The sequence below is a fragment of the Heptranchias perlo genome, chromosome 12, assembly GCF_035084215.1.
Source record: "Heptranchias perlo isolate sHepPer1 chromosome 12, sHepPer1.hap1, whole genome shotgun sequence".
NCBI lineage: Eukaryota > Metazoa > Chordata > Chondrichthyes > Hexanchiformes > Hexanchidae > Heptranchias > Heptranchias perlo.
Window position 1 is genome coordinate 68,331,105 of NC_090336.1, and position 20,088 is coordinate 68,351,192.

General features: G+C 50.1%; 6 non-coding genes and 11 pseudogenes across 6 annotated transcripts; 6 read left to right on the forward strand and 11 right to left on the reverse strand.

Moving 5' to 3' along the window:
- The first annotated feature begins 793 nt into the window (after positions 1 to 793).
- On the forward strand, positions 794 to 959 carry LOC137328268 (U1 spliceosomal RNA). The gene has a single exon (XR_010964750.1). It is a non-coding gene; the product is annotated as a U1 spliceosomal RNA (small nuclear RNA).
- A 926-nt stretch (positions 960 to 1,885) lies between these two features.
- LOC137330402 (U2 spliceosomal RNA) lies at positions 1,886 to 2,014 on the reverse strand (annotated as a pseudogene).
- Positions 2,015 to 2,858: 844 nt separating this feature from the next.
- Positions 2,859 to 3,063, reverse strand: LOC137328824 (U2 spliceosomal RNA; annotated as a pseudogene).
- Positions 3,064 to 4,294: 1,231 nt separating this feature from the next.
- Positions 4,295 to 4,460, forward strand: LOC137328280 (U1 spliceosomal RNA). Its single transcript, XR_010964761.1, has one exon. It is a non-coding gene; the product is annotated as a U1 spliceosomal RNA (small nuclear RNA).
- Positions 4,461 to 5,386: 926 nt separating this feature from the next.
- Positions 5,387 to 5,515, reverse strand: LOC137330403 (U2 spliceosomal RNA; annotated as a pseudogene).
- Positions 5,516 to 6,359: 844 nt separating this feature from the next.
- LOC137328825 (U2 spliceosomal RNA) lies at positions 6,360 to 6,564 on the reverse strand (annotated as a pseudogene).
- A 1,231-nt stretch (positions 6,565 to 7,795) lies between these two features.
- Positions 7,796 to 7,961, forward strand: LOC137328291 (U1 spliceosomal RNA). The gene has a single exon (XR_010964765.1). It is a non-coding gene; the product is annotated as a U1 spliceosomal RNA (small nuclear RNA).
- Positions 7,962 to 8,875: 914 nt separating this feature from the next.
- LOC137330404 (U2 spliceosomal RNA) lies at positions 8,876 to 9,004 on the reverse strand (annotated as a pseudogene).
- Positions 9,005 to 9,848: 844 nt separating this feature from the next.
- LOC137328826 (U2 spliceosomal RNA) lies at positions 9,849 to 10,053 on the reverse strand (annotated as a pseudogene).
- Positions 10,054 to 11,284: 1,231 nt separating this feature from the next.
- LOC137328303 (U1 spliceosomal RNA) lies at positions 11,285 to 11,450 on the forward strand. Its single transcript, XR_010964772.1, has one exon. It is a non-coding gene; the product is annotated as a U1 spliceosomal RNA (small nuclear RNA).
- A 916-nt stretch (positions 11,451 to 12,366) lies between these two features.
- On the reverse strand, positions 12,367 to 12,495 carry LOC137330405 (U2 spliceosomal RNA; annotated as a pseudogene).
- An 844-nt stretch (positions 12,496 to 13,339) lies between these two features.
- Positions 13,340 to 13,544, reverse strand: LOC137328827 (U2 spliceosomal RNA; annotated as a pseudogene).
- A 1,231-nt stretch (positions 13,545 to 14,775) lies between these two features.
- Positions 14,776 to 14,941, forward strand: LOC137328316 (U1 spliceosomal RNA). Its single transcript, XR_010964776.1, has one exon. It is a non-coding gene; the product is annotated as a U1 spliceosomal RNA (small nuclear RNA).
- A 926-nt stretch (positions 14,942 to 15,867) lies between these two features.
- Positions 15,868 to 15,996, reverse strand: LOC137330406 (U2 spliceosomal RNA; annotated as a pseudogene).
- Positions 15,997 to 16,840: 844 nt separating this feature from the next.
- Positions 16,841 to 17,045, reverse strand: LOC137328829 (U2 spliceosomal RNA; annotated as a pseudogene).
- Positions 17,046 to 18,276: 1,231 nt separating this feature from the next.
- LOC137328327 (U1 spliceosomal RNA) lies at positions 18,277 to 18,442 on the forward strand. The gene has a single exon (XR_010964778.1). It is a non-coding gene; the product is annotated as a U1 spliceosomal RNA (small nuclear RNA).
- A 926-nt stretch (positions 18,443 to 19,368) lies between these two features.
- LOC137330407 (U2 spliceosomal RNA) lies at positions 19,369 to 19,497 on the reverse strand (annotated as a pseudogene).
- Between the last annotated feature and the right edge of the window lie 591 nt (positions 19,498 to 20,088).

Below are 20,088 nucleotides of genomic sequence, written 5' to 3' on the forward strand. Positions count from 1 at the left end.
ACCTCCGTCAGTCAGTCTCAGTCACTAACTCACTGCCGTGGAAGGAAACCGCTTTAAAGAAAACTAGTGACGTGACGTGACGTGTCTCACAGCGAGTGAGTGAGATTGCAACGGCCAATTGAGAAAGAGGTGAGGTGCTGACAATCAGCAGCTCGTGTTTAAACGTTCATTCCACAGCAGGCAAGACCAATCAAAAGAAAATACTGCAGATGCTGGCTGGGCTGGCTGGGCTGGCTGGCTGGAAATGGGAAATAAAAACACAAGACGTGTTAAAGGCTGGTTAAACTGTCGAAAGAAACAAGGCGTTAATGTTTCAGAAGTGCCTATTGAAAGGTGTCTCTCAAGCTGCTCCCTGACTGGGCCCTGTCCATTGTCACGTTAATCCCAGGGCGGGGCGGGACTGCTTTGACCAGGAGACCTGTTTTCTGGGACGCAGGTGTGACATTCCAGGGAGTGCACCTGCTTTGTGCTGATTCGAAACGACCACGACAACGGCAACTTGCAGTTCTATATTACCACGACAACGCGCGTGTATATATTGCTACAGCAACAACTGGAGGCGGGACATTTCCCTTGAAGGGCGACATGCAAACAACCATCGCCGGCACCGCATCGCTGCAGTATTTTCTCCCAGAGTGTATCATCGGATATACGGTACGATATTTGAGCGGAATTAATCTCTCAGAGCATCAGCACGTTGCGAGCGAAGGGACGTTTTGATTCTTAAAACCTGCCCTTGCAATCGTAAAAGGTAGCGAATGCTGTCTAGTGGCAGTGTGTGGCGACCCAAGGCATACTTACCTGGCAGGGGAGAATCTGTGATCCCGAAGGCGGATCTCCCAGGATGAGGCTAGCCCATTGCACTTGGGGTGTGCGCTGACGCCTGCGATGTCCCCAAATGCGGGATACTCGACTGCAAAATTTGTGGTAGTGGGGGACTGCGTTCGCGCTCTCCCCTGCATCGAAACGAAAAGTTAGATTGTCGACCCCGCGGTCCACCAATCGGATGGGTGACGGTGTTGTGTGTGTGTGTGTGTGTGTGTGTGTGTGTGTGTACGTATGTCAGTCAGTCTCTCACTCAGAGCTGCTGTGGAAGGAAACCTTTTTAAAAAGAACTTGCATATCGAAAGAAAGATGTGTCTCAAGCTGCCGGGGCCCTGTCCATTGTCACGTTAATGGCTGGACTGCTTTGACCAGGAGACCTGTTTCCTGGGTCGGAGGTGTGAGATTCCAGGGGACCTGCTTTGTGCTGATTTCCAATGGCCGTCCCTCCCTCCCTCCCCCCAGGCCTTCCTTCTGAACACCTTTGTCGTTTTATCGAGGGCCAGAAGCCTGCCTGTGAAAGGGAAGGATCAGCCGGTCGGCCCCCTGCTGGTCGCTGCTGCTCGTGGAGCAGGCGTGCGTGTCCTCAGCCTCTTGGACAGGTTCCTCAGGCGGTTCCCAGGTGGCCCAGTGGTCGAGGACGCAACCTTTTAAATCGTTGAGACCCGGGTTCCAATCCCGGTCGGGGGGATGATTTTCTGGTGCAGATTAATTGGCACCACTCAAAGAAAGTCTCCCCTCCTGAGCGCAATGCTCCACCCTCACCACCACTGCCTTTTCCTCACCGAGACAAACAGACAGTCCGTCCAGTCCAGGAGCGCAGTTTTCATTTGTACTCAGACCCTGCTTGTTTAAAGTTAAGTTATTTTGCAGTTTGAATTATAATCGCTGCCTGCGTGCGAGCGAGCGAGCGAACGAGCGGCACTCAGCCCAGGAGAAGAAAAGAATACCACTGAGCTGAGAAAGTAAGTGCAATATATCAGCTTTATTCTCAGTCATAATACGTACACACGGACAGAGACGCTGGGAAAGAGCTGTTTTTCCTTTTGAATATCTCCCCACAGGGAGGTGCACCGTTGCCAGAGACACTGCAATACTGGGTCGATGCGTGGAGTGGACGGAGCCAAGCCCCTATTCCATCTCCCTGTTGCAAAATTCAATTTAATATTCGGTCCCAAAGCCGAGAAGCGATAACCTCCTGAATAGACGTTTGCCATTTGACTGAGTGTGAAAAGACTGAGTGTCAAAGTGGAAATGGCAACTCAAGCCCTCTGCTGGTGACACTGCTGCTACTGTAGGGAGCCATGTGTTCAGCCTTCTGTATATGTTTGCAGGGGATTGAGGGCAACTCCCCTGATGGTCTAGTGGTTAGGACGCAACATTTAAAACTCGTTGAGACCCGGGTTCGAATCCTGGTCAGGGGATGATTTTCTGGTGCAGATTAATTGGCACCGTTCAAGAAAATCTCCCATCCTGAGCGCAATGCTCCACCCAAACCAGTGCCTTTTACTCACCTTAACACTCAGTTAGCAGCACAGTTTGATCTCACAGCTTCCAATGTGGCCATTCACAGTGCACTCCCTCCAAACACACACGCACTGTCTGCTCGCATTTTTAAAGTCAGCAACGTGAAGTTATTTCGCCTCTCGCTTGTGGCAGTTTAAACGTTAACATTGTGTCTCTCTCGCGCTCTCTGTTTCGGGAAATGTCTGACTTGGAAACAATTAATTCTGGAACTGCCAGTTTAAAACTGCAGTAATTTTTCACACAACAACTGGAGTTAAATGTTTCAGGTCAGGAGACCAAGTCTGTGGAAGGTGGCACGTCCCAATACACAGGCTTGCAGCTTCCTGAAAAGTGACCTGAGACTGACGTCTTTCCCTCCAAGGTAAAACTGCAAGAGGGAAAAGGAAGAAAGGGAATGGCACTCATCCATCCCAGGAGTAAACAAGAAAACCACAGTTGCAATATCTCAGCATTCTGAGTAATAATACAGGCTCCAAAAATCCGTTCAGCATTTTGAATATCTCCCCACAGGGAGGTGCACCGTTGCCAGAGACACTGTAATACTGGGTCGATGCGTGGAGTGGACGGAGCAAGCTCTTGTTCCATCTCCCTGTTCCAAAAATCAATTTAATATTTGGTCCCCAGATAGGGGACATATCAGATATTAAACTGATAAGAACAGAAACTTTTTTTTTTTTTTTCTGACACTCTGGGGTGCCTTATTGCCTTACAGATTCATTCCAGATTCCTTGCAGTGACATTACATCAAGCCAAAGCTCTACAAGCCAAAGCTCTACACTCTGCCCGAGGGGATTTCTCCCTGACTGCATCCCCCCGGCATACAATGGCAGGAAGGCTCCAAATGGTTGCCTTCCCCCACTTGACCACTTGATCTTCGCCAAAAGGCCGAGAAGCGATAACGCGCTCGATGCGAATTGATCTCCGCTCCTGTTTTCCCTCCCTCTTTGGTCTCTGGCTGACTGTGTCTAAAGCAGTCTGGAAGCACTGCCGTTCTCTCCCACTCTGGGCACATTTTTGCCACCGTTTCTAATTGCAACAGTGGATCAGTTTAAAGAAGTTGCCGTTTTTTCCTTTCTTGCTAGGATTGCTTGACAGATTGGTAAATTTGCCAGTCGGCCACCGATCAGATGGGAGAAGGTGGCGTCTCAACGGACCTCCGTCAGTCAGTCTCAGTCACTAACTCACTGCCGTGGAAGGAAACCGCTTTAAAGAAAACTAGTGACGTGACGTGACGTGTCTCACAGCGAGTGAGTGAGATTGCAACGGCCAATTGAGAAAGAGGTGAGGTGCTGACAATCAGCAGCTCGTGTTTAAACGTTCATTCCACAGCAGGCAAGACCAATCAAAAGAAAATACTGCAGATGCTGGCTGGGCTGGCTGGGCTGGCTGGCTGGAAATGGGAAATAAAAACACAAGACGTGTTAAAGGCTGGTTAAACTGTCGAAAGAAACAAGGCGTTAATGTTTCAGAAGTGCCTATTGAAAGGTGTCTCTCAAGCTGCTCCCTGACTGGGCCCTGTCCATTGTCACGTTAATCCCAGGGCGGGGCGGGACTGCTTTGACCAGGAGACCTGTTTTCTGGGACGCAGGTGTGACATTCCAGGGAGTGCACCTGCTTTGTGCTGATTCGAAACGACCACGACAACGGCAACTTGCAGTTCTATATTACCACGACAACGCGCGTGTATATATTGCTACAGCAACAACTGGAGGCGGGACATTTCCCTTGAAGGGCGACATGCAAACAACCATCGCCGGCACCGCATCGCTGCAGTATTTTCTCCCAGAGTGTATCATCGGATATACGGTACGATATTTGAGCGGAATTAATCTCTCAGAGCATCAGCACGTTGCGAGCGAAGGGACGTTTTGATTCTTAAAACCTGCCCTTGCAATCGTAAAAGGTAGCGAATGCTGTCTAGTGGCAGTGTGTGGCGACCCAAGGCATACTTACCTGGCAGGGGAGAATCTGTGATCCCGAAGGCGGATCTCCCAGGATGAGGCTAGCCCATTGCACTTGGGGTGTGCGCTGACGCCTGCGATGTCCCCAAATGCGGGATACTCGACTGCAAAATTTGTGGTAGTGGGGGACTGCGTTCGCGCTCTCCCCTGCATCGAAACGAAAAGTTAGATTGTCGACCCCGCGGTCCACCAATCGGATGGGTGACGGTGTTGTGTGTGTGTGTGTGTGTGTGTGTGTGTGTGTGTACGTATGTCAGTCAGTCTCTCACTCAGAGCTGCTGTGGAAGGAAACCTTTTTAAAAAGAACTTGCATATCGAAAGAAAGATGTGTCTCAAGCTGCCGGGGCCCTGTCCATTGTCACGTTAATGGCTGGACTGCTTTGACCAGGAGACCTGTTTCCTGGGTCGGAGGTGTGAGATTCCAGGGGACCTGCTTTGTGCTGATTTCCAATGGCCGTCCCTCCCTCCCTCCCCCCAGGCCTTCCTTCTGAACACCTTTGTCGTTTTATCGAGGGCCAGAAGCCTGCCTGTGAAAGGGAAGGATCAGCCGGTCGGCCCCCTGCTGGTCGCTGCTGCTCGTGGAGCAGGCGTGCGTGTCCTCAGCCTCTTGGACAGGTTCCTCAGGCGGTTCCCAGGTGGCCCAGTGGTCGAGGACGCAACCTTTTAAATCGTTGAGACCCGGGTTCCAATCCCGGTCGGGGGGATGATTTTCTGGTGCAGATTAATTGGCACCACTCAAAGAAAGTCTCCCCTCCTGAGCGCAATGCTCCACCCTCACCACCACTGCCTTTTCCTCACCGAGACAAACAGACAGTCCGTCCAGTCCAGGAGCGCAGTTTTCATTTGTACTCAGACCCTGCTTGTTTAAAGTTAAGTTATTTTGCAGTTTGAATTATAATCGCTGCCTGCGTGCGAGCGAGCGAGCGAACGAGCGGCACTCAGCCCAGGAGAAGAAAAGAATACCACTGAGCTGAGAAAGTAAGTGCAATATATCAGCTTTATTCTCAGTCATAATACGTACACACGGACAGAGACGCTGGGAAAGAGCTGTTTTTCCTTTTGAATATCTCCCCACAGGGAGGTGCACCGTTGCCAGAGACACTGCAATACTGGGTCGATGCGTGGAGTGGACGGAGCCAAGCCCCTATTCCATCTCCCTGTTGCAAAATTCAATTTAATATTCGGTCCCAAAGCCGAGAAGCGATAACCTCCTGAATAGACGTTTGCCATTTGACTGAGTGTGAAAAGACTGAGTGTCAAAGTGGAAATGGCAACTCAAGCCCTCTGCTGGTGACACTGCTGCTACTGTAGGGAGCCATGTGTTCAGCCTTCTGTATATGTTTGCAGGGGATTGAGGGCAACTCCCCTGATGGTCTAGTGGTTAGGACGCAACATTTAAAACTCGTTGAGACCCGGGTTCGAATCCTGGTCAGGGGATGATTTTCTGGTGCAGATTAATTGGCACCGTTCAAGAAAATCTCCCATCCTGAGCGCAATGCTCCACCCAAACCAGTGCCTTTTACTCACCTTAACACTCAGTTAGCAGCACAGTTTGATCTCACAGCTTCCAATGTGGCCATTCACAGTGCACTCCCTCCAAACACACACGCACTGTCTGCTCGCATTTTTAAAGTCAGCAACGTGAAGTTATTTCGCCTCTCGCTTGTGGCAGTTTAAACGTTAACATTGTGTCTCTCTCGCGCTCTCTGTTTCGGGAAATGTCTGACTTGGAAACAATTAATTCTGGAACTGCCAGTTTAAAACTGCAGTAATTTTTCACACAACAACTGGAGTTAAATGTTTCAGGTCAGGAGACCAAGTCTGTGGAAGGTGGCACGTCCCAATACACAGGCTTGCAGCTTCCTGAAAAGTGACCTGAGACTGACGTCTTTCCCTCCAAGGTAAAACTGCAAGAGGGAAAAGGAAGAAAGGGAATGGCACTCATCCATCCCAGGAGTAAACAAGAAAACCACAGTTGCAATATCTCAGCATTCTGAGTAATAATACAGGCTCCAAAAATCCGTTCAGCATTTTGAATATCTCCCCACAGGGAGGTGCACCGTTGCCAGAGACACTGTAATACTGGGTCGATGCGTGGAGTGGACGGAGCAAGCTCTTGTTCCATCTCCCTGTTCCAAAAATCAATTTAATATTTGGTCCCCAGATAGGGGACATATCAGATATTAAACTGATAAGAACAGAAACTTTTTTTTTTTTTTTCTGACACTCTGGGGTGCCTTATTGCCTTACAGATTCATTCCAGATTCCTTGCAGTGACATTACATCAAGCCAAAGCTCTACAAGCCAAAGCTCTACACTCTGCCCGAGGGGATTTCTCCCTGACTGCATCCCCCCGGCATACAATGGCAGGAAGGCTCCAAATGGTTGCCTTCCCCCACTTGACCACTTGATCTTCGCCAAAAGGCCGAGAAGCGATAACGCGCTCGATGCGAATTGATCTCCGCTCCTGTTTTCCCTCCCTCTTTGGTCTCTGGCTGACTGTGTCTAAAGCAGTCTGGAAGCACTGCCGTTCTCTCCCACTCTGGGCACATTTTTGCCACCGTTTCTAATTGCAACAGTGGATCAGTTTAAAGAAGTTGCCGTTTTTTCCTTTCTTGCTAGGATTGCTTGACAGATTGGTAAATTTGCCAGTCGGCCACCGATCAGATGGGAGAAGGTGGCGTCTCAACGGACCTCCGTCAGTCAGTCTCAGTCACTAACTCACTGCCGTGGAAGGAAACCGCTTTAAAGAAAACTAGTGACGTGACGTGACGTGTCTCACAGCGAGTGAGTGAGATTGCAACGGCCAATTGAGAAAGAGGTGAGGTGCTGACAATCAGCAGCTCGTGTTTAAACGTTCATTCCACAGCAGGCAAGACCAATCAAAAGAAAATACTGCAGATGCTGGCTGGGCTGGCTGGGCTGGCTGGCTGGAAATGGGAAATAAAAACACAAGACGTGTTAAAGGCTGGTTAAACTGTCGAAAGAAACAAGGCGTTAATGTTTCAGAAGTGCCTATTGAAAGGTGTCTCTCAAGCTGCTCCCTGACTGGGCCCTGTCCATTGTCACGTTAATCCCAGGGCGGGGCGGGACTGCTTTGACCAGGAGACCTGTTTTCTGGGACGCAGGTGTGACATTCCAGGGAGTGCACCTGCTTTGTGCTGATTCGAAACGACCACGACAACGGCAACTTGCAGTTCTATATTACCACGACAACGCGCGTGTATATATTGCTACAGCAACAACTGGAGGCGGGACATTTCCCTTGAAGGGCGACATGCAAACAACCATCGCCGGCACCGCATCGCTGCAGTATTTTCTCCCAGAGTGTATCATCGGATATACGGTACGATATTTGAGCGGAATTAATCTCTCAGAGCATCAGCACGTTGCGAGCGAAGGGACGTTTTGATTCTTAAAACCTGCCCTTGCAATCGTAAAAGGTAGCGAATGCTGTCTAGTGGCAGTGTGTGGCGACCCAAGGCATACTTACCTGGCAGGGGAGAATCTGTGATCCCGAAGGCGGATCTCCCAGGATGAGGCTAGCCCATTGCACTTGGGGTGTGCGCTGACGCCTGCGATGTCCCCAAATGCGGGATACTCGACTGCAAAATTTGTGGTAGTGGGGGACTGCGTTCGCGCTCTCCCCTGCATCGAAACGAAAAGTTAGATTGTCGACCCCGCGGTCCACCAATCGGATGGGTGACGGTGTTGTGTGTGTGTGTGTGTGTGTGTGTGTGTGTACGTATGTCAGTCAGTCTCTCACTCAGAGCTGCTGTGGAAGGAAACCTTTTTAAAAAGAACTTGCATATCGAAAGAAAGATGTGTCTCAAGCTGCCGGGGCCCTGTCCATTGTCACGTTAATGGCTGGACTGCTTTGACCAGGAGACCTGTTTCCTGGGTCGGAGGTGTGAGATTCCAGGGGACCTGCTTTGTGCTGATTTCCAATGGCCGTCCCTCCCTCCCTCCCCCCAGGCCTTCCTTCTGAACACCTTTGTCGTTTTATCGAGGGCCAGAAGCCTGCCTGTGAAAGGGAAGGATCAGCCGGTCGGCCCCCTGCTGGTCGCTGCTGCTCGTGGAGCAGGCGTGCGTGTCCTCAGCCTCTTGGACAGGTTCCTCAGGCGGTTCCCAGGTGGCCCAGTGGTCGAGGACGCAACCTTTTAAATCGTTGAGACCCGGGTTCCAATCCCGGTCGGGGGGATGATTTTCTGGTGCAGATTAATTGGCACCACTCAAAGAAAGTCTCCCCTCCTGAGCGCAATGCTCCACCCTCACCACCACTGCCTTTTCCTCACCGAGACAAACAGACAGTCCGTCCAGTCCAGGAGCGCAGTTTTCATTTGTACTCAGACCCTGCTTGTTTAAAGTTAAGTTATTTTGCAGTTTGAATTATAATCGCTGCCTGCGTGCGAGCGAACGAGCGGCACTCAGCCCAGGAGAAGAAAAGAATACCACTGAGCTGAGAAAGTAAGTGCAATATATCAGCTTTATTCTCAGTCATAATACGTACACACGGACAGAGACGCTGGGAAAGAGCTGTTTTTCCTTTTGAATATCTCCCCACAGGGAGGTGCACCGTTGCCAGAGACACTGCAATACTGGGTCGATGCGTGGAGTGGACGGAGCCAAGCCCCTATTCCATCTCCCTGTTGCAAAATTCAATTTAATATTCGGTCCCAAAGCCGAGAAGCGATAACCTCCTGAATAGACGTTTGCCATTTGACTGAGTGTGAAAAGACTGAGTGTCAAAGTGGAAATGGCAACTCAAGCCCTCTGCTGGTGACACTGCTGCTACTGTAGGGAGCCATGTGTTCAGCCTTCTGTATATGTTTGCAGGGGATTGAGGGCAACTCCCCTGATGGTCTAGTGGTTAGGACGCAACATTTAAAACTCGTTGAGACCCGGGTTCGAATCCTGGTCAGGGGATGATTTTCTGGTGCAGATTAATTGGCACCGTTCAAGAAAATCTCCCATCCTGAGCGCAATGCTCCACCCAAACCAGTGCCTTTTACTCACCTTAACACTCAGTTAGCAGCACAGTTTGATCTCACAGCTTCCAATGTGGCCATTCACAGTGCACTCCCTCCAAACACACACGCACTGTCTGCTCGCATTTTTAAAGTCAGCAACGTGAAGTTATTTCGCCTCTCGCTTGTGGCAGTTTAAACGTTAACATTGTGTCTCTCTCGCGCTCTCTGTTTCGGGAAATGTCTGACTTGGAAACAATTAATTCTGGAACTGCCAGTTTAAAACTGCAGTAATTTTTCACACAACAACTGGAGTTAAATGTTTCAGGTCAGGAGACCAAGTCTGTGGAAGGTGGCACGTCCCAATACACAGGCTTGCAGCTTCCTGAAAAGTGACCTGAGACTGACGTCTTTCCCTCCAAGGTAAAACTGCAAGAGGGAAAAGGAAGAAAGGGAATGGCACTCATCCATCCCAGGAGTAAACAAGAAAACCACAGTTGCAATATCTCAGCATTCTGAGTAATAATACAGGCTCCAAAAATCCGTTCAGCATTTTGAATATCTCCCCACAGGGAGGTGCACCGTTGCCAGAGACACTGTAATACTGGGTCGATGCGTGGAGTGGACGGAGCAAGCTCTTGTTCCATCTCCCTGTTCCAAAAATCAATTTAATATTTGGTCCCCAGATAGGGGACATATCAGATATTAAACTGATAAGAACAGAAACTTTTTTTTTTTTTTTCTGACACTCTGGGGTGCCTTATTGCCTTACAGATTCATTCCAGATTCCTTGCAGTGACATTACATCAAGCCAAAGCTCTACAAGCCAAAGCTCTACACTCTGCCCGAGGGGATTTCTCCCTGACTGCATCCCCCCGGCATACAATGGCAGGAAGGCTCCAAATGGTTGCCTTCCCCCACTTGACCACTTGATCTTCGCCAAAAGGCCGAGAAGCGATAACGCGCTCGATGCGAATTGATCTCCGCTCCTGTTTTCCCTCCCTCTTTGGTCTCTGGCTGACTGTGTCTAAAGCAGTCTGGAAGCACTGCCGTTCTCTCCCACTCTGGGCACATTTTTGCCACCGTTTCTAATTGCAACAGTGGATCAGTTTAAAGAAGTTGCCGTTTTTTCCTTTCTTGCTAGGATTGCTTGACAGATTGGTAAATTTGCCAGTCGGCCACCGATCAGATGGGAGAAGGTGGCGTCTCAACGGACCTCCGTCAGTCAGTCTCAGTCACTAACTCACTGCCGTGGAAGGAAACCGCTTTAAAGAAAACTAGTGACGTGACGTGACGTGTCTCACAGCGAGTGAGTGAGATTGCAACGGCCAATTGAGAAAGAGGTGAGGTGCTGACAATCAGCAGCTCGTGTTTAAACGTTCATTCCACAGCAGGCAAGACCAATCAAAAGAAAATACTGCAGATGCTGGCTGGGCTGGCTGGGCTGGCTGGCTGGAAATGGGAAATAAAAACACAAGACGTGTTAAAGGCTGGTTAAACTGTCGAAAGAAACAAGGCGTTAATGTTTCAGAAGTGCCTATTGAAAGGTGTCTCTCAAGCTGCTCCCTGACTGGGCCCTGTCCATTGTCACGTTAATCCCAGGGCGGGGCGGGACTGCTTTGACCAGGAGACCTGTTTTCTGGGACGCAGGTGTGACATTCCAGGGAGTGCACCTGCTTTGTGCTGATTCGAAACGACCACGACAACGGCAACTTGCAGTTCTATATTACCACGACAACGCGCGTGTATATATTGCTACAGCAACAACTGGAGGCGGGACATTTCCCTTGAAGGGCGACATGCAAACAACCATCGCCGGCACCGCATCGCTGCAGTATTTTCTCCCAGAGTGTATCATCGGATATACGGTACGATATTTGAGCGGAATTAATCTCTCAGAGCATCAGCACGTTGCGAGCGAAGGGACGTTTTGATTCTTAAAACCTGCCCTTGCAATCGTAAAAGGTAGCGAATGCTGTCTAGTGGCAGTGTGTGGCGACCCAAGGCATACTTACCTGGCAGGGGAGAATCTGTGATCCCGAAGGCGGATCTCCCAGGATGAGGCTAGCCCATTGCACTTGGGGTGTGCGCTGACGCCTGCGATGTCCCCAAATGCGGGATACTCGACTGCAAAATTTGTGGTAGTGGGGGACTGCGTTCGCGCTCTCCCCTGCATCGAAACGAAAAGTTAGATTGTCGACCCCGCGGTCCACCAATCGGATGGGTGACGGTGTTGTGTGTGTGTGTGTGTGTGTGTGTGTGTGTGTGTACGTATGTCAGTCAGTCTCTCACTCAGAGCTGCTGTGGAAGGAAACCTTTTTAAAAAGAACTTGCATATCGAAAGAAAGATGTGTCTCAAGCTGCCGGGGCCCTGTCCATTGTCACGTTAATGGCTGGACTGCTTTGACCAGGAGACCTGTTTCCTGGGTCGGAGGTGTGAGATTCCAGGGGACCTGCTTTGTGCTGATTTCCAATGGCCGTCCCTCCCTCCCTCCCCCCAGGCCTTCCTTCTGAACACCTTTGTCGTTTTATCGAGGGCCAGAAGCCTGCCTGTGAAAGGGAAGGATCAGCCGGTCGGCCCCCTGCTGGTCGCTGCTGCTCGTGGAGCAGGCGTGCGTGTCCTCAGCCTCTTGGACAGGTTCCTCAGGCGGTTCCCAGGTGGCCCAGTGGTCGAGGACGCAACCTTTTAAATCGTTGAGACCCGGGTTCCAATCCCGGTCGGGGGGATGATTTTCTGGTGCAGATTAATTGGCACCACTCAAAGAAAGTCTCCCCTCCTGAGCGCAATGCTCCACCCTCACCACCACTGCCTTTTCCTCACCGAGACAAACAGACAGTCCGTCCAGTCCAGGAGCGCAGTTTTCATTTGTACTCAGACCCTGCTTAAGTTATTTTGCAGTTTGAATTATAATCGCTGCCTGCGTGCGAGCGAGCGAGCGAACGAGCGGCACTCAGCCCAGGAGAAGAAAAGAATACCACTGAGCTGAGAAAGTAAGTGCAATATATCAGCTTTATTCTCAGTCATAATACGTACACACGGACAGAGACGCTGGGAAAGAGCTGTTTTTCCTTTTGAATATCTCCCCACAGGGAGGTGCACCGTTGCCAGAGACACTGCAATACTGGGTCGATGCGTGGAGTGGACGGAGCCAAGCCCCTATTCCATCTCCCTGTTGCAAAATTCAATTTAATATTCGGTCCCAAAGCCGAGAAGCGATAACCTCCTGAATAGACGTTTGCCATTTGACTGAGTGTGAAAAGACTGAGTGTCAAAGTGGAAATGGCAACTCAAGCCCTCTGCTGGTGACACTGCTGCTACTGTAGGGAGCCATGTGTTCAGCCTTCTGTATATGTTTGCAGGGGATTGAGGGCAACTCCCCTGATGGTCTAGTGGTTAGGACGCAACATTTAAAACTCGTTGAGACCCGGGTTCGAATCCTGGTCAGGGGATGATTTTCTGGTGCAGATTAATTGGCACCGTTCAAGAAAATCTCCCATCCTGAGCGCAATGCTCCACCCAAACCAGTGCCTTTTACTCACCTTAACACTCAGTTAGCAGCACAGTTTGATCTCACAGCTTCCAATGTGGCCATTCACAGTGCACTCCCTCCAAACACACACGCACTGTCTGCTCGCATTTTTAAAGTCAGCAACGTGAAGTTATTTCGCCTCTCGCTTGTGGCAGTTTAAACGTTAACATTGTGTCTCTCTCGCGCTCTCTGTTTCGGGAAATGTCTGACTTGGAAACAATTAATTCTGGAACTGCCAGTTTAAAACTGCAGTAATTTTTCACACAACAACTGGAGTTAAATGTTTCAGGTCAGGAGACCAAGTCTGTGGAAGGTGGCACGTCCCAATACACAGGCTTGCAGCTTCCTGAAAAGTGACCTGAGACTGACGTCTTTCCCTCCAAGGTAAAACTGCAAGAGGGAAAAGGAAGAAAGGGAATGGCACTCATCCATCCCAGGAGTAAACAAGAAAACCACAGTTGCAATATCTCAGCATTCTGAGTAATAATACAGGCTCCAAAAATCCGTTCAGCATTTTGAATATCTCCCCACAGGGAGGTGCACCGTTGCCAGAGACACTGTAATACTGGGTCGATGCGTGGAGTGGACGGAGCAAGCTCTTGTTCCATCTCCCTGTTCCAAAAATCAATTTAATATTTGGTCCCCAGATAGGGGACATATCAGATATTAAACTGATAAGAACAGAAACTTTTTTTTTTTTTTTCTGACACTCTGGGGTGCCTTATTGCCTTACAGATTCATTCCAGATTCCTTGCAGTGACATTACATCAAGCCAAAGCTCTACAAGCCAAAGCTCTACACTCTGCCCGAGGGGATTTCTCCCTGACTGCATCCCCCCGGCATACAATGGCAGGAAGGCTCCAAATGGTTGCCTTCCCCCACTTGACCACTTGATCTTCGCCAAAAGGCCGAGAAGCGATAACGCGCTCGATGCGAATTGATCTCCGCTCCTGTTTTCCCTCCCTCTTTGGTCTCTGGCTGACTGTGTCTAAAGCAGTCTGGAAGCACTGCCGTTCTCTCCCACTCTGGGCACATTTTTGCCACCGTTTCTAATTGCAACAGTGGATCAGTTTAAAGAAGTTGCCGTTTTTTCCTTTCTTGCTAGGATTGCTTGACAGATTGGTAAATTTGCCAGTCGGCCACCGATCAGATGGGAGAAGGTGGCGTCTCAACGGACCTCCGTCAGTCAGTCTCAGTCACTAACTCACTGCCGTGGAAGGAAACCGCTTTAAAGAAAACTAGTGACGTGACGTGACGTGTCTCACAGCGAGTGAGTGAGATTGCAACGGCCAATTGAGAAAGAGGTGAGGTGCTGACAATCAGCAGCTCGTGTTTAAACGTTCATTCCACAGCAGGCAAGACCAATCAAAAGAAAATACTGCAGATGCTGGCTGGGCTGGCTGGGCTGGCTGGCTGGAAATGGGAAATAAAAACACAAGACGTGTTAAAGGCTGGTTAAACTGTCGAAAGAAACAAGGCGTTAATGTTTCAGAAGTGCCTATTGAAAGGTGTCTCTCAAGCTGCTCCCTGACTGGGCCCTGTCCATTGTCACGTTAATCCCAGGGCGGGGCGGGACTGCTTTGACCAGGAGACCTGTTTTCTGGGACGCAGGTGTGACATTCCAGGGAGTGCACCTGCTTTGTGCTGATTCGAAACGACCACGACAACGGCAACTTGCAGTTCTATATTACCACGACAACGCGCGTGTATATATTGCTACAGCAACAACTGGAGGCGGGACATTTCCCTTGAAGGGCGACATGCAAACAACCATCGCCGGCACCGCATCGCTGCAGTATTTTCTCCCAGAGTGTATCATCGGATATACGGTACGATATTTGAGCGGAATTAATCTCTCAGAGCATCAGCACGTTGCGAGCGAAGGGACGTTTTGATTCTTAAAACCTGCCCTTGCAATCGTAAAAGGTAGCGAATGCTGTCTAGTGGCAGTGTGTGGCGACCCAAGGCATACTTACCTGGCAGGGGAGAATCTGTGATCCCGAAGGCGGATCTCCCAGGATGAGGCTAGCCCATTGCACTTGGGGTGTGCGCTGACGCCTGCGATGTCCCCAAATGCGGGATACTCGACTGCAAAATTTGTGGTAGTGGGGGACTGCGTTCGCGCTCTCCCCTGCATCGAAACGAAAAGTTAGATTGTCGACCCCGCGGTCCACCAATCGGATGGGTGACGGTGTTGTGTGTGTGTGTGTGTGTGTGTGTGTGTGTGTGTACGTATGTCAGTCAGTCTCTCACTCAGAGCTGCTGTGGAAGGAAACCTTTTTAAAAAGAACTTGCATATCGAAAGAAAGATGTGTCTCAAGCTGCCGGGGCCCTGTCCATTGTCACGTTAATGGCTGGACTGCTTTGACCAGGAGACCTGTTTCCTGGGTCGGAGGTGTGAGATTCCAGGGGACCTGCTTTGTGCTGATTTCCAATGGCCGTCCCTCCCTCCCTCCCCCCAGGCCTTCCTTCTGAACACCTTTGTCGTTTTATCGAGGGCCAGAAGCCTGCCTGTGAAAGGGAAGGATCAGCCGGTCGGCCCCCTGCTGGTCGCTGCTGCTCGTGGAGCAGGCGTGCGTGTCCTCAGCCTCTTGGACAGGTTCCTCAGGCGGTTCCCAGGTGGCCCAGTGGTCGAGGACGCAACCTTTTAAATCGTTGAGACCCGGGTTCCAATCCCGGTCGGGGGGATGATTTTCTGGTGCAGATTAATTGGCACCACTCAAAGAAAGTCTCCCCTCCTGAGCGCAATGCTCCACCCTCACCACCACTGCCTTTTCCTCACCGAGACAAACAGACAGTCCGTCCAGTCCAGGAGCGCAGTTTTCATTTGTACTCAGACCCTGCTTGTTTAAAGTTAAGTTATTTTGCAGTTTGAATTATAATCGCTGCCTGCGTGCGAGCGAGCGAGCGAACGAGCGGCACTCAGCCCAGGAGAAGAAAAGAATACCACTGAGCTGAGAAAGTAAGTGCAATATATCAGCTTTATTCTCAGTCATAATACGTACACACGGACAGAGACGCTGGGAAAGAGCTGTTTTTCCTTTTGAATATCTCCCCACAGGGAGGTGCACCGTTGCCAGAGACACTGCAATACTGGGTCGATGCGTGGAGTGGACGGAGCCAAGCCCCTATTCCATCTCCCTGTTGCAAAATTCAATTTAATATTCGGTCCCAAAGCCGAGAAGCGATAACCTCCTGAATAGACGTTTGCCATTTGACTGAGTGTGAAAAGACTGAGTGTCAAAGTGGAAATGGCAACTCAAGCCCTCTGCTGGTGACACTGCTGCTACTGTAGGGAGCCATGTGTTCAGCCTTCTGTATATGTTTGCAGGGGATTGAGGGCAACTCCCCTGATGGTCTAGTGGTTAGGACGCAACATTTAAAACTCGTTGAGACCCGGGTTCGAATCCTGGTCAGGGGATGATTTTCTGGTGCAGATTAATTGGCACCGTTCAAGAAAATCTCCCATCCTGAGCGCAATGCTCCACCCAAACCAGTGCCTTTTACTCACCTTAACACTCAGTTAGCAGCACAGTTTGATCTCACAGCTTCCAATGTGGCCATTCACAGTGCACTCCCTCCAAACACACACGCACTGTCTGCTCGCATTTTTAAAGTCAGCAACGTGAAGTTATTTCGCCTCTCGCTTGTGGCAGTTTAAACGTTAACATTGTGTCTCTCTCGCGCTCTCTGTTTCGGGAAATGTCTGACTTGGAAACAATTAATTCTGGAACTGCCAGTTTAAAACTGCAGTAATTTTTCACACAACAACTGGAGTTAAATGTTTCAGGTCAGGAGACCAAGTCTGTGGAAGGTGGCACGTCCCAATACACAGGCTTGCAGCTTCCTGAAAAGTGACCTGAGACTGACGTCTTTCCCTCCAAGGTAAAACTGCAAGAGGGAAAAGGAAGAAAGGGAATGGCACTCATCCATCCCAGGAGTAAACAAGAAAACCACAGTTGCAATATCTCAGCATTCTGAGTAATAATACAGGCTCCAAAAATCCGTTCAGCATTTTGAATATCTCCCCACAGGGAGGTGCACCGTTGCCAGAGACACTGTAATACTGGGTCGATGCGTGGAGTGGACGGAGCAAGCTCTTGTTCCATCTCCCTGTTCCAAAAATCAATTTAATATTTGGTCCCCAGATAGGGGACATATCAGATATTAAACTGATAAGAACAGAAACTTTTTTTTTTTTTTTCTGACACTCTGGGGTGCCTTATTGCCTTACAGATTCATTCCAGATTCCTTGCAGTGACATTACATCAAGCCAAAGCTCTACAAGCCAAAGCTCTACACTCTGCCCGAGGGGATTTCTCCCTGACTGCATCCCCCCGGCATACAATGGCAGGAAGGCTCCAAATGGTTGCCTTCCCCCACTTGACCACTTGATCTTCGCCAAAAGGCCGAGAAGCGATAACGCGCTCGATGCGAATTGATCTCCGCTCCTGTTTTCCCTCCCTCTTTGGTCTCTGGCTGACTGTGTCTAAAGCAGTCTGGAAGCACTGCCGTTCTCTCCCACTCTGGGCACATTTTTGCCACCGTTTCTAATTGCAACAGTGGATCAGTTTAAAGAAGTTGCCGTTTTTTCCTTTCTTGCTAGGATTGCTTGACAGATTGGTAAATTTGCCAGTCGGCCACCGATCAGATGGGAGAAGGTGGCGTCTCAACGGACCTCCGTCAGTCAGTCTCAGTCACTAACTCACTGCCGTGGAAGGAAACCGCTTTAAAGAAAACTAGTGACGTGACGTGACGTGTCTCACAGCGAGTGAGTGAGATTGCAACGGCCAATTGAGAAAGAGGTGAGGTGCTGACAATCAGCAGCTCGTGTTTAAACGTTCATTCCACAGCAGGCAAGACCAATCAAAAGAAAATACTGCAGATGCTGGCTGGGCTGGCTGGGCTGGCTGGCTGGAAATGGGAAATAAAAACACAAGACGTGTTAAAGGCTGGTTAAACTGTCGAAAGAAACAAGGCGTTAATGTTTCAGAAGTGCCTATTGAAAGGTGTCTCTCAAGCTGCTCCCTGACTGGGCCCTGTCCATTGTCACGTTAATCCCAGGGCGGGGCGGGACTGCTTTGACCAGGAGACCTGTTTTCTGGGACGCAGGTGTGACATTCCAGGGAGTGCACCTGCTTTGTGCTGATTCGAAACGACCACGACAACGGCAACTTGCAGTTCTATATTACCACGACAACGCGCGTGTATATATTGCTACAGCAACAACTGGAGGCGGGACATTTCCCTTGAAGGGCGACATGCAAACAACCATCGCCGGCACCGCATCGCTGCAGTATTTTCTCCCAGAGTGTATCATCGGATATACGGTACGATATTTGAGCGGAATTAATCTCTCAGAGCATCAGCACGTTGCGAGCGAAGGGACGTTTTGATTCTTAAAACCTGCCCTTGCAATCGTAAAAGGTAGCGAATGCTGTCTAGTGGCAGTGTGTGGCGACCCAAGGCATACTTACCTGGCAGGGGAGAATCTGTGATCCCGAAGGCGGATCTCCCAGGATGAGGCTAGCCCATTGCACTTGGGGTGTGCGCTGACGCCTGCGATGTCCCCAAATGCGGGATACTCGACTGCAAAATTTGTGGTAGTGGGGGACTGCGTTCGCGCTCTCCCCTGCATCGAAACGAAAAGTTAGATTGTCGACCCCGCGGTCCACCAATCGGATGGGTGACGGTGTTGTGTGTGTGTGTGTGTGTGTGTGTGTGTGTGTGTACGTATGTCAGTCAGTCTCTCACTCAGAGCTGCTGTGGAAGGAAACCTTTTTAAAAAGAACTTGCATATCGAAAGAAAGATGTGTCTCAAGCTGCCGGGGCCCTGTCCATTGTCACGTTAATGGCTGGACTGCTTTGACCAGGAGACCTGTTTCCTGGGTCGGAGGTGTGAGATTCCAGGGGACCTGCTTTGTGCTGATTTCCAATGGCCGTCCCTCCCTCCCTCCCCCCAGGCCTTCCTTCTGAACACCTTTGTCGTTTTATCGAGGGCCAGAAGCCTGCCTGTGAAAGGGAAGGATCAGCCGGTCGGCCCCCTGCTGGTCGCTGCTGCTCGTGGAGCAGGCGTGCGTGTCCTCAGCCTCTTGGACAGGTTCCTCAGGCGGTTCCCAGGTGGCCCAGTGGTCGAGGACGCAACCTTTTAAATCGTTGAGACCCGGGTTCCAATCCCGGTCGGGGGGATGATTTTCTGGTGCAGATTAATTGGCACCACTCAAAGAAAGTCTCCCCTCCTGAGCGCAATGCTCCACCCTCACCACCACTGCCTTTTCCTCACCGAGACAAACAGACAGTCCGTCCAGTCCAGGAGCGCAGTTTTCATTTGTACTCAGACCCTGCTTGTTTAAAGTTAAGTTATTTTGCAGTTTGAATTATAATCGCTGCCTGCGTGCGAGCGAGCGAGCGAACGAGCGGCACTCAGCCCAGGAGAAGAAAAGAATACCACTGAGCTGAGAAAGTAAGTGCAATATATCAGCTTTATTCTCAGTCATAATACGTACACACGGACAGAGACGCTGGGAAAGAGCTGTTTTTCCTTTTGAATATCTCCCCACAGGGAGGTGCACCGTTGCCAGAGACACTGCAATACTGGGTCGATGCGTGGAGTGGACGGAGCCAAGCCCCTATTCCATCTCCCTGTTGCAAAATTCAATTTAATATTCGGTCCCAAAGCCGAGAAGCGATAACCTCCTGAATAGACGTTTGCCATTTGACTGAGTGTGAAAAGACTGAGTGTCAAAGTGGAAATGGCAACTCAAGCCCTCTGCTGGTGACACTGCTGCTACTGTAGGGAGCCATGTGTTCAGCCTTCTGTATATGTTTGCAGGGGATTGAGGGCAACTCCCCTGATGGTCTAGTGGTTAGGACGCAACATTTAAAACTCGTTGAGACCCGGGTTCGAATCCTGGTCAGGGGATGATTTTCTGGTGCAGATTAATTGGCACCGTTCAAGAAAATCTCCCATCCTGAGCGCAATGCTCCACCCAAACCAGTGCCTTTTACTCACCTTAACACTCAGTTAGCAGCACAGTTTGATCTCACAGCTTCCAATGTGGCCATTCACAGTGCACTCCCTCCAAACACACACGCACTGTCTGCTCGCATTTTTAAAGTCAGCAACGTGAAGTTATTTCGCCTCTCGCTTGTGGCAGTTTAAACGTTAACATTGTGTCTCTCTCGCGCTCTCTGTTTCGGGAAATGTCTGACTTGGAAACAATTAATTCTGGAACTGCCAGTTTAAAACTGCAGTAATTTTTCACACAACAACTGGAGTTA